At 40.0% G+C, this 23,225-nt stretch overlaps 1 protein-coding gene, 1 non-coding gene and 1 pseudogene across 2 annotated transcripts in view; 2 read left to right on the top strand and 1 right to left on the bottom strand.

Annotated features, from left to right (window-relative positions):
- The window catches only part of Nmi (N-myc and STAT interactor), an 80,304-nt gene that overhangs the window by 36,951 nt on the left and 20,128 nt on the right, over positions 1-23,225 (top strand). The window lies entirely within an intron of this gene.
- Positions 7,314-7,863, top strand: LOC141422567 (U6 snRNA-associated Sm-like protein LSm5 pseudogene; annotated as a pseudogene).
- LOC141422935 (small nucleolar RNA SNORA18) lies at positions 10,336-10,466 on the bottom strand. Its single transcript, XR_012447626.1, has one exon. It is a non-coding gene; the product is annotated as a small nucleolar RNA SNORA18 (small nucleolar RNA).

Here is a 23,225-nt window from a genome sequence, read left to right as displayed (position 1 = left end):
TGAAATATTCTCTTTGTTGCTGGTGTTCTGAAATTTCACAAAGTTTTGTCTTTTTCAAAGACTTTCCTTGGCTCACACCTGTAATCTAGCTACTCAGGAGGCAGAGATCAGGAGGATTGCAGTTTGAAAACAACCTGGGCAAACAGTTTTGTGAGACCCTATCTCTAAAAAACCCACCACAAAAATAGGGTTGGTGCATCATCAGCAACACCACCAACAACAGGTGTTGGGGAGGATGCAAGGAAAAAGGAACCCTCTTACACTGTTGGTGGGAATGTAGACTAGTACAACCACTCTGGAAAAAAATTTGGAGGCTACTTAAAAAGCTGGACATCGATCTACCATTTGATCCAGCAATACCACTCTTGGGGATATACCCAAAAGACTGTTACTCCAGAGGCACCTGCACATCCATGTTTATTGCGGCACTATTCACAATAGCCAAGTTATGGAAACAGCCAAGATGCCCCAGCACTGACGAATGGATTAAGAAAATGTGGTATCTATACACAATGGAATTTTATGCAGCCATGAAGAAGAACGAAATGTTATCATTCGCTGGTAAATGGATGGAATTGGAGAACATCATTCTGAGTGAGGTTAGCCTGGCTCAAAAAACCAAAAGTCGTATGTTCTCCTTCATATGTGGACATTAGATCAAGGGCAAACACAACAAGGGGATTGGACTTTGAGCACATGATAAAAGCGAAAGCACACAAGGGAGGGGTGAGGATAGGTAAGACACCTAAAAAATTAGCTAGCATTTGTTGCCCTTAACGCAGAGAAACTAAAGCAGATACCTTAAAGCAACTGAGGCCAATAGGAAAAGGGGAACAGGTACTAGAGAAAAGGTTAGATGAAAAAGAATTAACCTAGAAGGTAACACCCACGCACAGGAAATCAATGTGAGTCAATGCCCTGTATAGCTATCCTTATCTCAACCAGCAAAACCCCTGTTCCTTCCTATTATTGCTTATACTCTCTCTACAACAAATGAGGGCAAAATAGTTTCTGCTGGGTATTGAGGCGGGGGAGAGGGAGGGGGCGGAGTGGGTGGTAAGGGAGGGGGTGGGGGCAGGGGGGAGAAATGAACCAAGCCTTGTATGCACATATGAATAATAAAAGAAAAATGAAAAAAAAAATTAAAAATAAAAAAATAAATAACTTAAAAAAAAATAGGGCTGGTGGAGTGGCTCAAGATGAAAGCCCTGAGTTCAAGCGCTGTACTACAAAAAAAAAAAAGACTTTTCTCTGCCAGTTGCTGGTAATTCCCACCTGTAATCCTGGCTACTGGGAAAGCAGAGATCATGAAGATCTTTCTAAGATCCTGTCTTGAAAAAATAAAGGAGGGGGGTGTGGAGAGACTCAAGCAATAGAGCACCTGCCACCAAGTGTGAGAGGCCCTGAGTTTAAACCCAATATCGCCAAAAAAAAAAAAAAAACCAAAAAACAAAACGTTCCTCCTCTGTCATGTTGGATAATGGGTTCTTAAACATGTAAGTTCCATGCCTTTTAGTACTGGGAATTTTCCTTCATTACTTTGCTGCTGATTCCCTCCTCTCTGTTCACTTAAGTTCTGTCTTTCTAGTGTTCACCTTACTGTAAATTAGATGTCGGAACTTCTAGTCTTTTTCTTGGGCAGCACTGAGATTTGAACTCAGGGCCGCAGGCTTGCTATGCTGGTGTTCTACTGCTTGAGCCATTCTGCCAGCAGAACTTCTAGTCTTAAACTTCAGCGACTTTTTTTTTTTTTTGCAGTACTGGAGCTTGAACTCAGGGCCTTCACCTTGGGCCACTCCACCAGCCCTATTTTTGTGATGGGTGTTTTTGAGATAGAGTCTCATGAACAATTTGCCCCAGCTGGCTTCCAATTTTGATCCTCCTGATCTCTGCCTCCTGAGTAGCTAGGATTACAGACATGAGCCACCAGCAACTGGCTATACTTTGACTTTTTTTTATACTTTGACTTTTTAAAATTACTTTTTGATTTACCTAACTTCATCTTCCAATGCTTCTATTGAAGTTTTCATTTCTGCTACCACTTTTTTTCTTTTTAATCAAACTTTTAGCGAGTTTTATTATTGTTGTTAAATCATCCACTATAATTCACCCCTTACTGCTTGTACTTAGGGAAGACAGCTCTCACCCTCCTGTGTTTGGTCTTCAAGTGCTGGAGATTGAGGCAGGTGCTCTACCACTGAGGCACATCTCTAGCCCCTCTGCCATCACTTAAAAACTTTCCATCATCTGTCTCTTTTATGTCTCCTTTTTGGTATGTAACTCAGACTGGCCTCCTGTGTGCTGGGATTACAGGCAAGCACCACCACACCTGGCTGTTTTCTTCTCCTTGAATAAGTAATTTTAAAACTATGCATTTATATTTCATGGTTATAATATAAAAAGACCCTTTTGACTACATAAGAATATTGGTGATGTTGGTTTTTGAGATTTTCTTCTTCCTACTTTCACCTCCATTTCCTTCAAGATCTTTTTGTTCAATTATTTTCATCACCATTTTTCATATTGAATGCTTTCTCAATTCTGAGAACCTGCGAGTCTTTGCTCTAACTTAGGAACAGGGAGCAAAAAGTTGACTGTGATCTTCTTCCTAGGGTGATCTGGCTGGGCTGTATTGTTCGAAACCCTTAATGTCACTATCCATAAGTGTGAATCTTTGGACTGGTCCTGGATCCCAGATAGGAATCTTCCAATGGAAGGTGTGGTCTGGGTGCCAGATTCTGGGAGTTGTGTGGGGGAGAAGGCCTGACCTCATCACTAATCATGCCAGTGTCCTTGCTTTTAGGACATCACCTCACTCCCTGATGTAACTAGTTTTGTCTGTCCAGAGACCCTTTATTTTAACCTCGTCAATGAACAAAAGCAAAACAAAACCCTCCACTTTTGTATAGAGGAAGGAGAAGGGTGTCAATCAATATAAACTCAGAAACTGCAAAGGTAAAAAGGACTTTATTTGGGATTTAAAGTGAAATTCAGAGGCATTAAAGTAGTGCCCAGAAGAAAGCAAGAAAGGTGGGAGTTTATTTTGAGCAAACAGAGTTGACTTATTATAAGACAAAAAGAATTGTTTTGTGGGGAAATGTGTTGCAGTTGAGAATAGATGCTGGGTGACAGGCCACATGACTGATAGCTGAAAAGAAAAAGATATATATGCTTAGTAAGAATGTCCATGAAGCAGGGGTCCAGTAACCTCTAGATGTGCATTGTGTTTTAGATGTCTGCAATCAGAAGAAGGTGACAAAGTTTGCTTTCCTAGGTGGCAGCTTCGTGACATGTGTGTCCTGCTTCCTAATTCTCCTGACTCCATTTTGAGGAATTATTTCAATGCTGTTTTCATTGTGATTTTCCCTTTTATTTCACGAGGACAGAGCCAAGCTGAGCAGAGTTGGGATGTAGATCTGGGAGCTATGGTGCTTCCTCAACAGACTTTCAACCAAACCTAGCATTTTCACCACTTGTGTGATGGCACTATCAGTTCCTGAGCCTTTTTCTCTTTCCTCAATAGTAGAAGCTAGTTTCTTCTCTCAGACTCTCCCACTACTAAGAAAGGACTGAGGTTTTTCCTTTTTTTTTTTTTTTTTTGGTGCTGGGGACCGAACTCAGGGCCTTACACTTGCCAGGCAAGCGCTCTTCCACTGAGCTAAACCCCCAACCCCAGGACTGAGGTTTTTTTCTGCTAAGGTAGTCATCCTTCTCTCACATCTGCTTTCTAGCTTCATGTTAGGAATTGTGATTCAGGAAACATATCCTGACAGCTCTAAATTCATGCTCTGAAGAAAGCAGGAAAGGTAAAATCTTTATATGATGCTGGGCATTGGTGGCTAACATTTGTAATCCTAGCTACTTGGGAGGCTGACATCAGGAGGATCACGGTTTGAGGCCAGCCTGGGCAAATAGTTCTCAAGACTCCATCTCCAAAATAAACAGAGGAAAATGGACTGGAGGCTGGCTGGAGCAATGGAGGATCTGTTTTGCAAGTGCAAAGCCCTGAATTCAAACCCCAGTCCCACCCCAAAAAAGATCTTTATAGTAGAAAAAGATCTTTTAAAATATAACCATTTAGGACCATTTTAGCAGGGTGTCAGGAGGGTAAAGATGTTAATATGTTTGCTAAATCCACCATCCTTTCCTGTTTGAAGCTGATTATAACTTCCTATTACTGAAAAGAGTTATAGCAGACTGTTCTCTGCCTTCTATGTACTTTAAAGAGCTTTCTTCTCCAATGTTTGGCTGTTTGTTGATTGCTGATGAAAAAAAGATCACTTGTTAATTTGTGGAGACTGGAAAGATACAATATTCTGACAAGGAAATGTGTGATCTTATGAAAAAAGCAAGGGTGACTTAAGAACTGTACTCTGAGAGTTGGTAATGCACCAGAGCAAGCAATGAGTTATTGGGGCAGGTGATTTTTTTTGACAGCTCAAATGCCAGCACAGGGTTTATTGTTTGGGAAGGAGGCCTGCGGAGGGGGACTCAGCAAGAGAGTTGGAGTCCACACCACTTACAGACTTGGAGTAGATATAGGGGAGCGATATGGAGGGAAACCCTGCTGGGTGGGGAAATTCTTCCAGAGTGGAGTCAACCATTGCTAGGGGAATCTAGAGGAGCTAAGTGGTAACTAGGCAGACAAGTTGCTCAGCTCTGGGCCCCCTCGTGAGGTGGTGGCTTGTCATTTCCTTGAGGCTAGATACAGTCCTTCCAGTGGGTGGTGGGGTATCAGAAGCTGCCTGCAAGGGTGTGTGGGGGTTCATGGAAGAGGCAGAGAGACAGTTCAAATACCAACACAGGGCTTACTGATCAAGAAGAAGTCTTGCAGTGGGGACTCCAGCGAGAGAGCTGGAGCCCTGGGGCAGGTAGTTTTGCCCTTGGCCATGGCTGACAGGCCAGCTGGTGTTTTGCTTTAGTACTCCCATCTACTTTCTGAAGAATCTCCCAAATATGTCTGATAGTCTCACTTTGGACTCAGCAGACTCAGCGGGCAGATGCCCTTGGATCATCCCATTAAACACACCCTTCTATACCTTGTTATATTAAGGGTGAAAGGTGTGGGGACAGAGAAACCAGATTTATCAGAGTCAGAGACATTGTTGTCCTGTTGGGTGCCTGTGGCCTGGGTTCCTGTTGTTTGACATGGTGACACAGTCTTCCCCAAGATTATTCCCGTTTTTTAAGCCTGCCCAGCTGGCCTTTCATTAATTCAGTTAGCCTTTATGACCATCTAATAAATTTCCCTTTTACTTAAGATTGCCACGTTATGTTTCAATCACTTGTAAACAAAAGCCTTGACAAATCAACATGGCAACTTGCAAGTAGGCACAGGAGTGTGGGAGGCTGGGGTCAGGAGACAAAAACCAGAAAATCAATGTAAGATGTGTGCCCCTGAGAAATGGGTTAGCAGCATTCTCTGCCTATGAAAACAATGGTGGGCTTTTACATTCTCTCCTGCTTGCAATCTAAGAGCGGGGCAAAGGCCCACTTCTATGCCTCTGAAAAATTGTGTTTGTTTTACCAGAGCCAAAAAAAAAAAAAAAAAAAGACTCACTAATGAGGACCAGATCTGCTTTTGTCTAAATGCCAAGGCAGTTGTGTAGTAATGTTTGAGAGCACTCCTTGAAAAATAGCACAGATCTAAAGAATCCAATAAATTAGATGAGAAATAAGATTTCCAGCTACCAGTATTATCCTACTCCTATACACTTAGTTACATCAAATAAATCCAACTCGATCTGTGGACAAATATGAAAGTTACTTGATGTTGGCAGGAATCCAATCTGCTATATACCCACACAGAAACACACGTGTGCATTGTGCCGTGCCTTAACCCTAACTACTCAAGGAATAATCTTGGAGTCTTTGCTCCCATTTCTTGTGTGAGGAGCAGGAAATGTTTCTCTCTCTTTCTCTTACCCATCTTGTCCATACTGTATCCTGTTACATTAAAATAAATCCTTGATAGAGCTTCAAAGAAATACATAAATGAAACAATCTTATTGTAAAAATAACTCCATAGCCAGGCATGGTGATATGCACTTGTAATCCCAGTACTTGAGAGGCTGAGACAGGAGGATCACAAGTTTGAGGTCAGTTTGGCCTAGCGGCATAGTGAGACCCAGTTTCAAAATAAAATAAAAAGGGCTGGAAATGCAGTCCAATAGTAGAGTGCTTGCTAGCACCATCAACGTCCTGGGTTCATTTCCTATAATGCAAAGAAAAAAAACTTAAACAATATAGAAATATACATAATGCAAAAACTGAAAGCTCTCTTCTGTAATCTTTACTCTTCCCATCTCATTCCCTCCCCACAGATAACTTCTGCTAACATCTAACTGTGACTTTTTATTCCTACATAGTTATTCACGTATTTATAGATGCACATTTTTACATATCTATAGTCTCATTATACATGTCATTCTGTGACATACTTTTTCATTTACTGAATATATCTTGGAGACCTCATATCAATGCATCTAGGACTCCTTCATTTTTAAGACTACACAGAATGAGCCAGGCATGGTTGCTCAGTCCTATAATCACAGAACTCGGAAGGCTAAGGCAGTGAGATCACAAGTGTGAGAACTGCCTGAGCTAGATAGGAAATTGGAAGCTAGCCTGTGCTACATTAGGAGACTCTTCTCAAAACAAAATAGGGTAAAAATGTTGTATGTAAATGGAAAAATGAGACCTAGGAGTGGGGGAGAGGAGAGATAAAAGACAATGACGGAGTGAATTCAACTATGATATATTGTAAGAACTTTTGCAAATGTCACAATGTACCCCCAATACAACAAGAATAAAACAAAACAAAACAACAGAAAAGACAACATGGTATGATATGGTGTGGTCTAAACACAATGAACTTGGTGAGTCCATTTCTGAACTCAGGTTGTTTGCATTTTTCTCTGTTACAGCTCACATAGATATGCTGTGTACTTTTCCTACATGACAAGCTATTCCCAGAAGTAGAGTTGTTGGTTAAAAGACTGTGCGTATTTAATATTTTGAACATCTAGACTCCCTGCCCTCACCAAGTAGTCTTTCATTGTTTTAATTTGTATTTCTATGCTTATTACTAAAAGTTTGAGGACCTTTGTTCATATCTTTGCTCTGAGATTACCCATTTTTACAATTTGTCCTCTTCTGTGTTAGGTTAGTTCTATCTTATTATGTATTTGGGTTGTATCTTATTGAATGAGCGATGTATTCATAGTAAAATATTTTCATGATACTGATGAGAAGTCTATAAACAAATGACAGTTTTGCTTTCTCACCCTATTTGCCTTAATTGAAGAAATGAATGTAAAGCCTAATGGAAAGGCCAGGCATAGTGGCTCATGTCTGCAATCCCAGTACTTAGAGATTCAGGAAGGAGGATTGTGAGTTTCAGACCAGCCTGGGCTACTAAGTGAGACTCTGTCTCCAAAAACAAAACAAAACAATAAACAAGCAAACAAATCAGAGCACCTGCAGGCCACTTCCCGTGTAGTCATGGCAGCTAGCGCTACCACCAACCCTTCTCAGCTACTGCCACTAGAGTTGGTGGATAAATGTGTAGGATCAAGAACTCACATCGTGATGAAAAGTGATAGGGAAATTGTTGGCACTTCTAGGACTTGATGACTTTTGAAATTACACCAGAAGGAAAAAGGATTACCAAATTAGATCAGATTTTGCTAAATGGAAATAATATAACAATGCTGGTTCCTGGAGGAGAAGGACCTGAAGTGAGTGGATTTCCTTGACCTACACTAGATTCTGTTCTGTCTTTTAATAGCAAGGAAATGGAACTTTGTTTTACCTTTTTAATGTTTAGATTCTATAAAGGAAAGTTTCCTGCTAAAGGGAAATGCTTTGAAAGATGTATTGTATGCCCATTTTTCTAAGTTAATCATGACTACTCTGGAAAAAGAAGAGTTTGTTTTTTTTGAAGACTAAAAAATAAAGATGTTTTGGTTAAAAAACAACAGCAACAACAACAACAACAAAAAACCAAATCAGAGAGCCTAGTTGGTATAAACTTTTTGGGGGAGGTGGGGTAAGGTGGGATTGAGGTTTGAACTCAGGGCTTGAAGCTTGCAATGCAGGTGCTGTGTCACTTGAGCCAAATCTCCAGTCCACTTTACTGTGGTTATTTTTTGGAGATGAGTTCTTGTGAACTATTCGACCTGGCTGACCTCAAACTGATATCCTCTCAATCTCAACCTTCCAAGTAGCTGGGATTGCAGGCATAAACCACCAGCACCCAGCTCATATGCAACTTTTTTTAAAGCTAAGGAGTCCATCAGTTGCAGGTCTTCTAGGACTTGTGCCTGTCCATATCAATTTTAGAATAAACTTGTGTAGGGCTACAAATACCCTAATTTTAAAATTAATTAAATATGTTATTTAAAAGTGCTAGCTAGTGAATGTCACCTCAGTGCTTTTTGTCTTTTAAAATCATTTTGAGATGTATAGTACAAGTCAGGTTAATGCAGACTCTGGCACTTATAGACAGTGATTGCCGTCTTCTTGGGTTCAGTTAATTTGCTTGAGTGGCTTCAGAACTCAGGGAAACACATTTACTGGTTTATTAGACAGGATATTACAGAGCACACAGAAGAAGAGAGGGATAGAGTGAGGTATGGGCAAAGGGGCACAGAGCTTCCATGCCCTCTGGGCATGCCACCCTGGATAGGAACCTCCATGTGTTTCACTATCTGGAAGCTTCCTAAAACCTATACTTTGGAGTTTTATGAAGATTTCAGTGCAAAGGCATGCTTGTTAAGACTGGGTGGAGAACCCAAGGCCTGTCTGTGGAGATTGGTCTTTCCTCTCTGTGCAGCAAGTCTCATCCCACCAGGGTCTGGGCAGGGCTCCTTTGGAAAGAGAAGAGTCTTATGACTTACTATCAGACAAGGTAGGACAGAGTTAGGATCCAGGAACTTGGACAAAATATATATCATAATTTCACAAACATGCTTTTCTGCAAGCCATCAATCAGTCATGTTTCCACCCTCATCTGCCTCCCACATTCAGAGACAACTTGTGGCTCTAATTTCTGGGCCTTTGAAGGATTTGGCAACCAATTCTGTATGTTTCTTGGCGTCTCTGCTCTCATCCCTAGGCAAACAAGTCATTTCAGCTTTCTTTTAGTCTGAGAAGTCAGTTATCTTAGGTCTGTTTTGTTGCTATCTCTTGGCTGTTGTAGCTCTTCTCCCATTCTCTCTAGGCTTGGGACATTTTGGAGGTATCCTTTTCAATTTCTTTACCATCGTTTCAATGAGATTTTGGGTAACAATGAGGGTAAGGCAGGTGTTTTACTTTACCATATTTATTTGTATGGCAGTCCAACCTTCTTGCCTTACAACATAAACATAAAAGGTCATTGCTTTCAGAGGACTTATCTTATGGAGCCTCTGTATTCTGAGAAAAGCAGAAGAAAACTGTGGTATTATTAATTGTCCTTCACTTTCTGTTCTCCTATTCTGCTTTTATAATGGAATTCTTAGGTGGGCACAGGGCTGCCTGCGTGCTTAGGGAGTGTATCTGTTTTTGTGTAAGGCCTGGCAAGTGGTACATTTCATGGACAGATCTAGGAGTGTCTACATGACTAATTTCTGGCCAATGGAAGGTAAGAAACTGATGAGTGCCATTTCTGCTGTCTAGGATATAGACATGGACAATTTGGATGATGATGGCCGAACAACAAGATAGAAAAGAATCCTACATAGCAACCCTAGGAATAGAGACCCAAAGACAGAAAAATCTGGATTCTTGACACTGTGGGACTGCCAGATTCATATGCTTGGAATGTGAGGGAGGAGAGAAATTGAACTTAACTATTATTTTGTACAAAATTCTCATGCTTTTTTGTTTATTTGTTCATTTAGTTCTGAAGTTTGCATATACAAATATATATATTTAATACAGAAATATTTTATTAGCTTACAACAAACCAATACTTCAAGTACTAAAAAACAATATTTTATATTGAGGGAGTTAGGTATTATGAGAGATGTGAGTGATATTATATCTCACTAAAATAAGATGCCATTCCTTTAAGGTTTAGGGAAAAAAATTCTCATTCTGCTTTTGGAACCCTTTCTATAAAGATCTTCTGTGTACCATGATTTTTTAAAAATATGTAAAGGTTGGAGAAAAAAACAGCATTATGTTCTACTTGGTAGTTGACTAATCTTAGGTTTATTTTAGTTATTAGTGAAAAATGGGATTCCTTCTTTTCATATTTTAGTCAGACATAGTATCATACAAATAAGTTATGTTATTTTTTCTGAGGTAAAAAATTTATTGTTATTATTAACTTTTTCATACTTTTATAAGTTCTGTCTTGTAGCTCCTTCTCACAGATCTAACAAGTAGTGCTATGAGGAAAGCAAAGCCACAGACTTACTCAATGAGGCCATTCCTATTCTGGGCCACTATGGGAAAAGCCCCATGGGAATGACCTCAACTGGTTACATAGCCATCAATCAGTCATGTTTCCACCCTTCTCTGTGATTCAGCAGCTTCTTCACTCCTGCCACGTCTAGGTTCTTGGGTTGGGAGAAGAGATTGTGAGACTAGTAAGTTTTATTTACTTAACATTGACTAATGAAAACATTCAGTGTTGCTATTACAACTTTTATTTTTAAGATTCGATTACTCTATAGATTTCCTTTTCTCTATTATCTGTAAAATAGTATCATGACTAGAAAATGTAATGACAACCAATTTCCAAGATTTGGATATGAAAGACTTCTCTCGTTCTTCTTCCTTGCTTGCTTTGATGAAGCAAGATGTTATATTTTGAGCTTCTCTTTGGAGCGGTCCACATGCCAGGAACTGAGGAAGACCTCCGACCAACAGCCAAGGAGGAACTCAGGCCACTAGGCAACAGCCTGTGAAGAGTTGATTCTTGCCAACAGTCACATAAGGAAGTGGATCCTTCTCCAAGTAGTGGTGCGAGGTGACTGCTACCCCTGTTAACACCTTCATTGGAATCTTATAAGAGAGACTTTCTTTTTGGTCAGATTTTAATCCACAGAAATTGTGCAATAACAAATGTTGTTTTAAGTCACCAATTTTTGGGTAACTTGTGATGCAAGAGTGGATGATTGTTACAATAGACACGTGGTTGTTTCTAATTTGGGGTTATTATTTATATGTAAGATTTGTGAGCATTCTATTCATGCACATGTTTTAGTTAAAATGTGCTTTCTACTGAGGCCAATAGGAGAAGGGGACCAGGAACTAGAGAAAAGGTGAGATCAAAAAGAATTAACCTAGAAGGTAACACACACGCACAGGAAATCAATGTGAGTCAACTCCCTGTATAGCTATCCTTATCTCAACCAGCAAAAACCCTTGTTCCTTCCTATTATGGCTTATACTCTCTCTACAACAAAATTAGAAATAAGGGCAAAATAGTTTCTGCTGGGTATTGAGGGGGTGGGGGGAGAGGGAGGGTGCGGAGTGGGTGGTAAGGGAGGGGGTGGGGGCAGTGGGAGAAATGACCCAAGCCTTGTATGCACATATGAATAATAAAAGAAAAAAAAATTTAAGAAGGAAAAAAAAATAAATAAAATGTGCTTTCTTTTTTTGTGGTACTAGGGTTTTGAACTCAGCACTTTGCACTTACAAAACAGGGAGCAAAGCAGGCATTCTGCCACTTGAGGCACACCTCCAGTCCATTTTGCTCTACTTATTTTGGAGATTGGGTCTTGGCAAACTGTCTCCCGGGCTGCCTTGAATTTCCATCCTCCCAATCTCAGTTTCCCAAGTGACTAGAATTATAGGCATGAGTGATTGGCACCTGGCATTTTCTTTCTTTTTTTTTTCCTTTTGGTAATACTGGGGCTTGAACTCAGGGCCTCATGCTTGCCAGGCAGGTGCTCTACCACTTGAGCCACCCCGCCACCTCTCATATAGATTTTAAAGGCCAGGAATCCAGTAGTGGCCTCACACAATGGTTCTGGCTCAGGGTCTCTGACAAGGCATGGTCAAGCTGCTAGCAGGACTGTGCCCATCTCAAAGCTAAACTTGGGTTGGAGAACCCATTTCCAAGTTCACTCATATGATAGTTGATTGGCCTCAGTTCCTCATTGGCTACTGGCCTCTGTTCCTGGCCAGGAAGGGTTTTCCCCATACTATCTGAGTTTCCTCACAAGATAGCTAGCTTCTCCTAGTGTGACTGATGAGAGAGAGAGGGGAGTGAGAAAGGAGTGCCCAGGTTGGAACCTTATCATTTATACCTAATGTCAGAAGGGACATGCATTGGCTTTTGCTGTCTGTTACTAATCACAGAGACTAACCACTAACCCCAACACAGGGTGGGAGGGAACTACTTAGGGACATGGATACCAGGAGGAAGGGCTCAGTGATTTTTTTTTCTTTAGCTACAGTTATCTAACTTTAATATTCATCCTTAAATGCAAATTTCTCCTCTTTATTTCTCTCTCTCTTTCTTTCTCTCCTCCCTCCTGCTCTCTCTCCTCCCTCCCTTCCTTCCCCCCTTTCCTCCCCTCCCTTCTCCTCCCCTCTCTCCCTCCCTCTCTCTCTCTCCCTTCCTTTCTCCTGAGTATTTCTGAACAAGAAAAATAATTATAATGTTTGGTGCTATTGTAAGTTTCAGATATTCAGATATCCAGTCTTAATTTGGTTCTCATTCCTCAACACAGCTTGTATTTTCACAATAGCTATTTTTTTGTTGTTGTTGTTTTGTTTTGTTTTTGCTGCACTGGAGCTTGAATTCAGGTCCTCACCTTTGCTAGGCAGGTGTGCAACATTTGAGCCACTGCACAAGCCCCATTCTAAACTTTTCTCAAGCTTTCTACCTTTCTGCCTTTCAAGCTTTTTACCTTTCTGCAGATAGCCCAACCTCCTATATATATAATAAAAACAAACAAAAAACCCTAATAAAAACCCTCAGGTTATTAAGAAGTGAATTTCATTACTTTCCTGCCCTCTATTTCTAAAAAATTATGAATTACTGCTCACAATTCTGCTCTATCAATTAATTCTCAAATAAAAAATTACATATCTGAATGCATCAGGAAGTTTAATATAATAACTTGGCACTCCCAGTGAACAAAATCACATTGCCAGCCACATCACTGAATAAACATTTGTTAAAGTGAAGCAGCCAGCTCTGCAAATGTTGCCAAATGTCACTCTGGAGTAATGGCCATCTTCTTTTTAACACATTTGTTCACTAATTATTTGATTTATCCCTACTTTATGCCACTGCAGTGATGACAAGACACGTGGCCACTGCTTTCATGGAACATACATTCTAAGTCTGACAGTGACAGACCATAAGCCCATAAATAAATAACAAGGAAATTATCAGAAATAAAAAGTGCTTCTCAGGGACTCATAGTGTTGGTAGAGAACCACAGTGGCTAACAGAGAGGCTTGGGAATGGTCTCTCTCAGGATGTGACATTTAAGCTTAAATCTGATTGATGTGAAAGAGAACTATGCAAAAATCAGTGGCCACATCAAAAATGAACTTGGCCTGTTCTCCAGGGACAGAAAGAATACCAAGGTGATGGGTCTTGATGGAGGAGGACTTCATGAGCTGGGAAAACAGGCATAGGGCCCCGACTAGGGGGCTAAGTTGGTTTGAGAACACGAAGTTGAGTGCATGTGCATTGGCAAACTATTGGAGGCTTTTGAACAGGGATGACATTTTATGTCATGTCATGATTTTATGTTTATGTTTTAAAAAGATCCCTTTGGATTGGAGGCATGGCTCAAGTGGTAGAGCAGCTGCCTTGCAAGTGCAAAGCCCTGAGTTCAAACCCAATCCCACCAAAATCCCACCACTAACAGGTAACGAGGTCAGCAAAGAAGCAAGGAGTCAAATGCAGTTGTTCGGGGAGAGTTGATGGGATACTCCTGGGACAGTGGTTGTACAAGGGAGAAGATGTATACGGAATCAAGACTATCTGGAGATTTGCTCTTGAATTGGAAGAGGGAATGAAGGCATATGGCTTTCAAGGACAGTGTGATATGTATCTAAATCCTTTACTCACCTTCATTAGCAGGGATTTAGCACTAAGGAACAGTCAAAGAGAAAAGCATGTGAAAGGAGACTCAAAGACTTGCTTATGCCTGCTAAATCAAATATAAAGGCACAGAACAGTGTTGTCTTTGGATGGAGGCTGTCCATGGGACCAGTGGTATTTCCTCACGGAGACAGATACCCTGGCTGCCAATGCTTAATATGCCTGGGGCAAAGGCACCAGAGAGCCTGGCAGGAGACATTGAGCATCTACCCAACCCAGCAATCTCAGAAAGTAAAGATGCCAACATAAAAAGACCTCTTGGACCTTCCTTTCAGGTACATTGTGAAGTGTGGAGAGACAGTTGGACATGATTAACTTTTGGAAACACCTAGGAAAAAAACAATCAGGCTGCCATGGAAGTACTTTAATAGCCAAGTAGGAAAAGCATGAGTACCTTTAGGACAAAGACCTAGTCTTAGTCATCTTTGAATTCCTATCCAGAGCTTAGCACAAGGCTTGACATTCAGTAAACAGCAAGTAAACATGTACCAAAATGACAGAGAGCTGGGTGGGGCTCCAGCAAAGGAGAAAATGACAATTGTCCAGAAGGGTATCCCACCCCTTGAGTAATTTCAACATCATATTTATCTATGATGGTTTGGCTTTGATTCCATTAAGACTAATCTCTCTTCCCTCAGAAACATAGTCATCAATTCCTTCATTCTATTTGTTTGATTCAATGGACTAAATTCAATTTCTCCAAGTACATTTGAAATTTAGTTCACTTTTTTTTGTTTTGTTGCAGACTTTTGTTTCATTTGATAGCTAGTTACTACTTAAATTTTACTCACTGTGTATATGAACATACTTTATACTTCCTTCATCTATTAAGAAACGATGAACTTTAATTGAATAAAAACTTGAAAATATAAATACATAAAGGTAGAAAACAAGTAGCTCCTGCACTTTTACTTCCAAAGAAACTTTACCAATTTATGTTGGGGCTTTTTTCTATGCATACATATACCTTTATGTTGGGGAGGGGACAAGAATGGGATCACTATAGACTTAATGTTTTATAATTGGGCTTAAATATTGTTTTCATATATAACTGATGAAATTAGTGACAAAAATTTTAATTTTGAGTTTACATTAAAGTCTGCTTACTTGTTTTTTTTTAGTCATTTTCTTGACAGTATTTAAAAAATACTTTTAGTTTTTTTTTTTGTTTTTGTTTTTTGGAAGTGCTGAGATCAAATCCAAACCACATTTCTAGCCCTAAAAACAGCTTTTAAAATGGAAAATTATTCTGTAGGCTTAGCAGAGAAAAACAAGTAACAGTTCAACTAGCAAGATGTTAGGCCAACGTATGATCAACTGTGAAAAGAGGATTCAGGTAGCTGATGGACAGCTGGAAAACATGACCTCTGATTTCTTGGTCTCTGAGGTTAAAGACAGGAGTCATTAATTTGTAAGGCTAATTGGACTGATTGTCTGATGTAGGGGAATTCTTAGAGATTAAATTAGAAAGTCAGATTTGTAGTCTGGTTGCATTTATATTTTTGATCCAAAGTTTTGGGGAAACTCATTGTAGGAGTTGATTTCCATAAGAGATGGAGCCATAGTCAGAAATCTTCTTCCTCTTCTCTTTCCTCTTCCTTTTTTCTTGAACCTTTACAAGAAATGATCAAGTTCTCTTAACTTTCTGAGACTTCTTTGAATTCCCACATGAAGTAACTTCAACTCACTTTCCACATAATGAGGGGAAGCTCAATTCTAGACATACGCATCTATCTTCTCTTTCCCCAAGAATCTGTTTATTTTATTTCTTTGGTGGTACTGGGGTTTGAACTCAGGGCCTCATGTTTTCTAGACAGGCATTCTACCACTTGAGCCACTCAGCTAGCCTTCTTTTCCCAAGAATCTGAATATAGTAAATCTTCATAAAGACGGGACTAATTTTACCTACCTCATTTTACAGTGATTTATAGACTGTCATGAATATAAGACTTACTAGAGTTTTTACTTTTGTTTTTTAATTATGGTAGAATACACACATAAAATTTGCCATCAACCATTTTTAAATGGTATTAAATACATCTATATTGCTGTGTAGTCATCACTCTTATCCAACTCTGAATTCTTTTTCATCTTGCAGACCCAAACTTTATGTTCATTAAACAACTCCTTGTTCACCTCTTCCCCAAGCTCCTGGCAACCACAGTGGTACTTTCTGGGTCTATGCATTTGATTACTGTAGGTACCTCATATAAGTGGAATCATATCATACTTGACCTTTTGTGAATGACTTATTTCATTTAGTATAATGTCCTCAAGTTTCATTCTATTAAATGCATATACCACATTTTGTTTTCCACTTATCTAATTAATCTTATTTGAGCAATAAGCCTATAGACCATAGTTCTATTAAGGATTCAGACTTTTGGAGCCTGGAAACCTTCTACCGTTCTACTTGAAGGTTTTCCCCAAATTTCCTGATTTTATTTGACAGATTACAATTCCTTGAGATGTTTTTTATTCTCAGTCTCTCTGGAAGGATTGCATTTGGGGGCAAAGGATGTGATTAAATAGGAAAAGAGTAAGGTTAAGGCCATTGCTGGGTTCAGATATCCTAGTCAATCAGTTTTCTGAAGCACACCTTCTTAGTGCTACATCCACACTGGCCGGATGGCCTTTTGGGGACAGAGTAGCCATAAATGATACAACAGTGGGCTTGACACTACTTAGATTCTATGTCTAGTGCCAAGATAGACACTTGGAGATGAGCTGTGCTTTTCACTCCTACAAAGGTGTGGCAACAAATCAAGAAACAGAAGATGGACAAGAAACTCTACTCCCTCTCCCACTCCATCTCACCCGTCTCATCCAAACTCCCTGCTCTCAATTGCTTGGTTTTGAGGGTATGTTGCACATCAGCTTCAGAAGAGGACCAGGGACGGTGCTTCTCCTAACGTTCTTTCCCTGTGCTACCTAAGCCCCCCCAGTCTCACGTCCCTGTCACAATATTTTCAGCGAGAGGATCTATCCACATGTGATGAAGGGCATGGCTTATACAGAATGACGTAGAGAGACTGAATTTCTTCCTTTCAGGCAAGTTTGTATGTTATCACCACAGATGGAAAATCAGGTCGCTGCTGAGTTACAACCCTCTTGATTGCACATGCTCTCTCCTATATGTATCCAGAAGACTGATGTAATTTCTTTAGAAATTTCTTGGAAAATAGTGACTTTTGTGTCACCCAGCAATACTACTTTGGTTTAGGGCCAGAAAAGAATAGATTGGGTGTAATCTTAATTGTCATGTGCTGACCTATATTTTTTGCTTATTATTTTCTTCTGGCATTCTCTTCAAGTAATGCTTTCTCTGGGCCTGGCCAGAAAGGATTCTCTAAGGCTGGACTCTAATACCTTGGCTGCAACCATTCTCATGGTTAACACCCATGCCAGCTGGAAGTTTCAGACAATGGAAGCAAACCAAAGATTAATAGTATATAAAATTTCTACATTTTTTCCTTAAATAGTGAAGCCAATCAGAACGAAATATGAGAAAAACTTTCATGTTTGTCGCATGTCAGGGAAATTCTCTTAAAAAAAGTTCTTTTCTTTCTTTCAAAAAGAAGTTTATTACAGGGCTTATTAACCACCTCTGGGAGTTGATGAATGTCCCATCTCTTTGACTCATGTGTGTAGCCCAGTGAGTCAGTTCTTCAGAGTTTTGGAGGTGATGATCTCACTCTTTCATATCTCATGTCTACACTTTAGTTTGTATAGCAAGGTTGCTTTCCCTAATGAGAAAAAGTCCTGTTTACAACAAAGTTGTTCTTGCATTTTCATAAGTCCTTTTGTCCTCTCAGTTAGCCTTGAGTCACACACTCCAAACTTTGGCATGTGGTAACTATGAGTTAGTCCAAGATGGTCCAGTTCCAGATTGTTACTAGCACTTGTTATTTGACATCCATCAGTACAACTGGAAATGACCATAATTAGCTGAAACCCTCAGTTAGCAGAGCAACATTGCAGGAGGAGACGGATGGATGGCTACAGTCAGCTTGTGATTTCTGTTTTTCTTCATCCTTTAAGTGATCTAGGATGACTGCATTGTGATGTAGATAGTTCTCAATTATTTAGTCAATCAGTCTTCACTAACAAATACAGGAAGATGATCACCTGAGAAAGGCACTGTATTAATGAGGGTTTTCCAGAGAAACAGAATACACACACACACACACAAAGATTTATTCTGAGAGATTGGTTCACATGATAGTGGAGGCAGAAAAGTCTCAAGGTCTACTATCTACAACGTAGGGCCCATGAAAGGGTGGACTGGTCCAAGTTCAAAGTCTTGAGAATCAATACCTCTAATGTCCAAGCACAAGAAAAGATGGATGTCTCAGTTTGAACTCCTTGAACTCTTTGAAGTTCACTTTTCCTTTTCCTTTTGATTCTATTCAGGTACTCAAAAGATAAGATGCTTCCCATCCACATAGGTGAGGGTGCTCTTGTTTACTTAGTCCACTGATTGAAATGCTAATCCCATGTGGAAACACCCTCACAGATTCACACAGAGAATGTTTTACCACCTGTCTGGGCATTACTTAGTGCAGTCACATTGGTACATAAAATTAACCATTAACCATCACAGGCACTAAATTAGGCATTTTTTTGGTGGTGGTGGGGGGAAGAGAAACAAACATACAGTTTTGGAAAAAGAACTATTTTGGGAAAGGTTACCATACTTTTGGGAGAACAAATGTAGTCGTTGTCCCCAAACAGCTAACAATGCAAGACTATAAATGTGCTTAGTAAGTGGCATGGGCACAGTGTGCTAAAGAAATTTAGATGAGGAGGCGTCACTAACAGCTCCTGAGGTTGTTGGAAAGGAGCTTAAGTTGAGCCTGGAGAGGCATCAGAAAAGCCCAGCACCAGTGGTCACAGGTGTAATCTGAATGCTCACACCAGTTGCTAAATAAGGAAATATTCTTGTAAGTAAAGTATTTTTTGCTTACACTGATTTCTCCTGCCCCCATCCCAATGCCTCCACGGCCCTGCCATTGGGAATTCCCACATCCTGTCCTCTCCACCTTCCTAGGTTCCAGAAAAAAAGGATGAAAGCCTGGCCCAGGAAGGATGCTCTGAGGCAGTGCTTTTGGTAATCTGGCTAGAGCCACTCTGATGGATGGTTCAGCATCCATGCTGACCAGTTTGTTAATATTTTTAGAGTTACCACCACAATGAAAATATGCAATGTATGTTTGTTGAATGCTCACTGAAGTAATAGATAGAAAAGAGAGGGAGAACATCTCAGGAAATGGTGAGAGGGAGAAGAGGCCTTATTTGTTCTGCAGCTGGATACCTGATTAATTCAGGTTGGATGTAGACAATGAGAATGATGGATGATAAAATTAGGAAGATGCGTGTAGCCAGCCGGTCATAGCAACAGTTTGGCATTGTGAGTGTTGTGGTAGGAGGTGGTGGGGGCTGGGGGAGTGGGCGAGGGGAGGAGAGTACATTTTAAGTTCTGGAGTTTGAATAATATACATTGGATGTCATCTGTAAGTGCTTAGCATGTAGAATGATGTGATGAATGCAGCCCTTTTAGAACAATAGCATGGCAGGGGTGTGCAGGATGAAAGGAAGTAGAGAATCATTAGCAGGGTAGATTCCAGATGTAAATTAGCCATCACAGAAATTTCAGTGGTAATGAAATGATCAACTATGAATTTTCATGGAAGAGGATCTGGGGCAAAAGAGACACAGGCAATGACAGGAGAACTTTTCTTAAGAAATCTGGGCCACATGTCACATTGTCCTCAAGAGGAGGGAAGATTAGGTTATTGGTCACATAAGGGGCTCTATGAAGAGCAGGGAAAAGTACATTGCTGTTTAGGGTAACTTCAAACTAGAAAGACAAATACAAGACTGCAAAACCCCAAAATATCCACTCTAGTTACCTGCTCCTTCTATGTGTAATTCATAAAATAATATGACAAAACTAAGAGAATGAGAAGGGGAGAGGGAGAGAGAGAGATCTTAGACTTGCTATTTGACTTACTTGCTCCTGTTCTATTTAATTTTAGACTGTCAGCCAACAAGTCTTGGCAGCCACGACTCCTTCCCTAGCCCGTATTACATAATTCTGGGGGACACCAGGAGGCACGGCAGTGCACACCCAGTGTCGATTTATGCAGTTGCCTTGGTGAGCTGACTCAGGTCTTAAATTTTATGAAGGCATCTAGTTATTTTCTCTTACCCAGCAATCACCCCTTTCAACATTGTTGTTTAAGATCAGAAAAAAAAAATGCTAATACTAATAATTCTATTTAATTGGGTATTTGTTGTTTAAAGGGGATTTTTCTGTAGTTGTTCTTTTTTTTTTTTTCAGATCTGGGGATCAAACCCTGGGCCTTACACATGCTACGTGAACACTACCCCTGAGCTATATTCCCAATCTCCTAAAGAATTTTTAGGCACACTAGCTCATTTAATTCTCACAAAACACCCTATAATTGTTAGGTGAGCATTGTTATCTTCATTTTCATTGCTGTGGCTTGGAAATGTATCCCACCCACCTGTGTCTTAAAGACTTGGTTGTAGGGCTGTAGGAAGGTGGTAGAACCTTTAAGAAGTTGGGCCTAGTAGAAGGAATTTGAGTCATTGGAGTATACTCTTGAAGAGGACATTGGGACTCTGACCCCTTTCTCTCTCTCTCTTTGCTTACTGTCTGCCATGAGGTTATAGACCTCTTCTGCCACACACTGCCCACGTGTGTTCTTTTCTGCCTTGTCCCGGCTCCAAAAGCAATGTGGTCAAGCAATCATGCACTGATACCTCTGAAACTGTGAGCGAGCACAAACCTTTAATCTTTTTAAGTTGTGTTTCTCAGGTACTTTGTCACAACAATGGAAAACTCACAAACACATTTATACTTAGGGAAACTGAGAAACTGACCTTCAGAAAGCAACAAGGAAACATAGTCAGTAGTGACAGTTTTCTGAGCACCTATTATGTGTGAACCCCATTACAATATGCTCAGGCTCACAGTAAAGAACAGGGCAAAGATTCACCTTAGTTGATTTTAAGGTGATACAATTTCCATCACAAGCCAACTGTGTTCATACAACTGGGACAGCTTTCTTTGAGTATTGGTACCAAAATTAGAGTTCTTATTCTTCAAAAGGCTTGAAAACAGCTGAGGTCATCCTCCCAAAAGGCAATATTGTTTCCATTTCAATTCATAAAGTCACCAAGCAATAAGATCTGAAGGATGCTTTTTTGTTTTATTTTTATTGGAGATGAAGCTTGTTTTTATTTATAATTTCTCTGGAAGAGTTTAAACCCTGAGTGGGATAAATTAACACTGGATTTATATATCAAACGTCATCAAATGGCCCCCATGCAGATATCATGTTATTAAAATGAGTCCTGTGTGTGAGATCATTCTATGTTGTTGCATTGCACACTAGGGCAAGCTACTTAGAATTAATGAAAATGAATAATTAATGAAAGAGGAAAGAATATTCCTTTTAAGTTCCAGTTGTTTTTGTCCTGGCTCTTCTTACTTCCTCTTTCCACTATTTTGTGCCATTGTGAACCATTCACCCTCATAGTTTATTCCTTCCTTCCAGCTCAGAGTAGTTGTAATGGCTGTGCAGCTACAGGCAAGGAGCCAGGGCTTTCTGAAGGAGAAAGCATGGGAGACCAGAATGGAGCCTGTTCTTTCTTCAGTAAAAGGGCACCATGAACTCCTAGAAATACCTCACTTTTCATTGATGGACCCAGGAACCAAGCTGGCAAACAGGAAGGAGGATCTGAGCTTCCTAACTGAGGCAAGACAAGGTTCAAATAGAATTTTCCAACTGGAATGACCTTTTCTGGTCATTCCTTGCTATATGAAATGGTTAGTCTACAGCCTCATTCATCACCATGCAGTCCAAACACCAGCAGTGTCAGTATTACTGAGAATCTCAGCAATGAAGAAATTCCACCCTAAACCTATAGAGTCTGAGTGTATGTTTCAGCAAGGTGCTCAGCTGATTGGTAAGGACATTGAAGTTAGAGAAACACTAGTCTCTATGATGTCTTTTTGCTAAGAAACATGTTTTTTTCTTTCTTGAAACTATGGCACATGTTTCAAGGGAAATCAATAGAGATCATAACTATAATAAGATATTCATGCATGGAAATTATGTTCTTACATATAACTAGGCTCACAGACCAGTTAGAAGATAAATTTCAGATGGAATAAAAAGTTGAGCTATTTTACCTGTTGTGTTTTTTAACAGTCTTAATGGGGCAATGACTTGCTTTGTTCCAACCATTAGATACCTTTTGCAAGTACTATTGAAAACAGGGAAATAATCAGAAATGACTTTCTCAAATACTGACTCAAGTCTTGCCTCATGGTAATTTCTAGAATGTCTCAACCAGTCTCTCAGGCAAAAACAAACTGAAAAGTCTCAAATCAAAAACAAAGGTAGTGAAGCATAATAATTTCTTCTAATATTTCTGTAGCAGTCATCACTGAATTTATGCAGGCTTTCTTAAAAATGGAATTCCCTGAGAAGTCACACCAATTTACTAGGATGCTTAGCTTGCTTAGTTCTCATTTGGGATTTCTGGTCATAAAACCACAAGAATTTAATATTTCTGTTTTTCTAACATTTTGGGGGGGTGGAACTGGGGATTTGAACTCAGGGCTTCATGCTTACAAAGTTGACACCCTATCACTTGAGTCATACCTCCAGTCCATTTTTTCTGGTTATTAAAGAGATGGGACCTCCCAAACTATTTGGGCTGGCCTCATACCTCCTTCTTCCTGATATCAAGTAGCTAGGATTACAGGCATGAGCCACAGGTACCTGGCTATTTTCCCAACATTTTAAGGCTATCTCTTTGAGCCTTGGAGACCTTTAAGATTCGTTGAGTGTTTTCCCTATTGTGATTTTAAGTTCAAACTAGTGGTGCTATTTTCGGACTTTGTAGAAACTTTGGGAGATGGAGCCTAGCTGGAGGAAGTAGATCACTGATCAACCTTTGAAAGTTATCCAGGTCCCCGGGCCACTCTTCCTTCTCTGCTTCCTGGCCGCTGTGAGTTGAACAGCTGTACTTCCAATGCTCCTGCCTAGAATAGGTAGAGCCAAGTGACCATGGAAACCATGAGTCAATCAATCCTTCCTCTTTTAAATGTGAGGCATTTTTCACC

The sequence above is a fragment of the Castor canadensis genome, chromosome 4, assembly GCF_047511655.1.
Source record: "Castor canadensis chromosome 4, mCasCan1.hap1v2, whole genome shotgun sequence".
Lineage (NCBI taxonomy): Eukaryota > Metazoa > Chordata > Mammalia > Rodentia > Castoridae > Castor > Castor canadensis.
The sequence above is the reverse complement of the archived record's forward strand: the minus strand, read 5'-3'. Positions and strand labels throughout refer to the sequence as shown.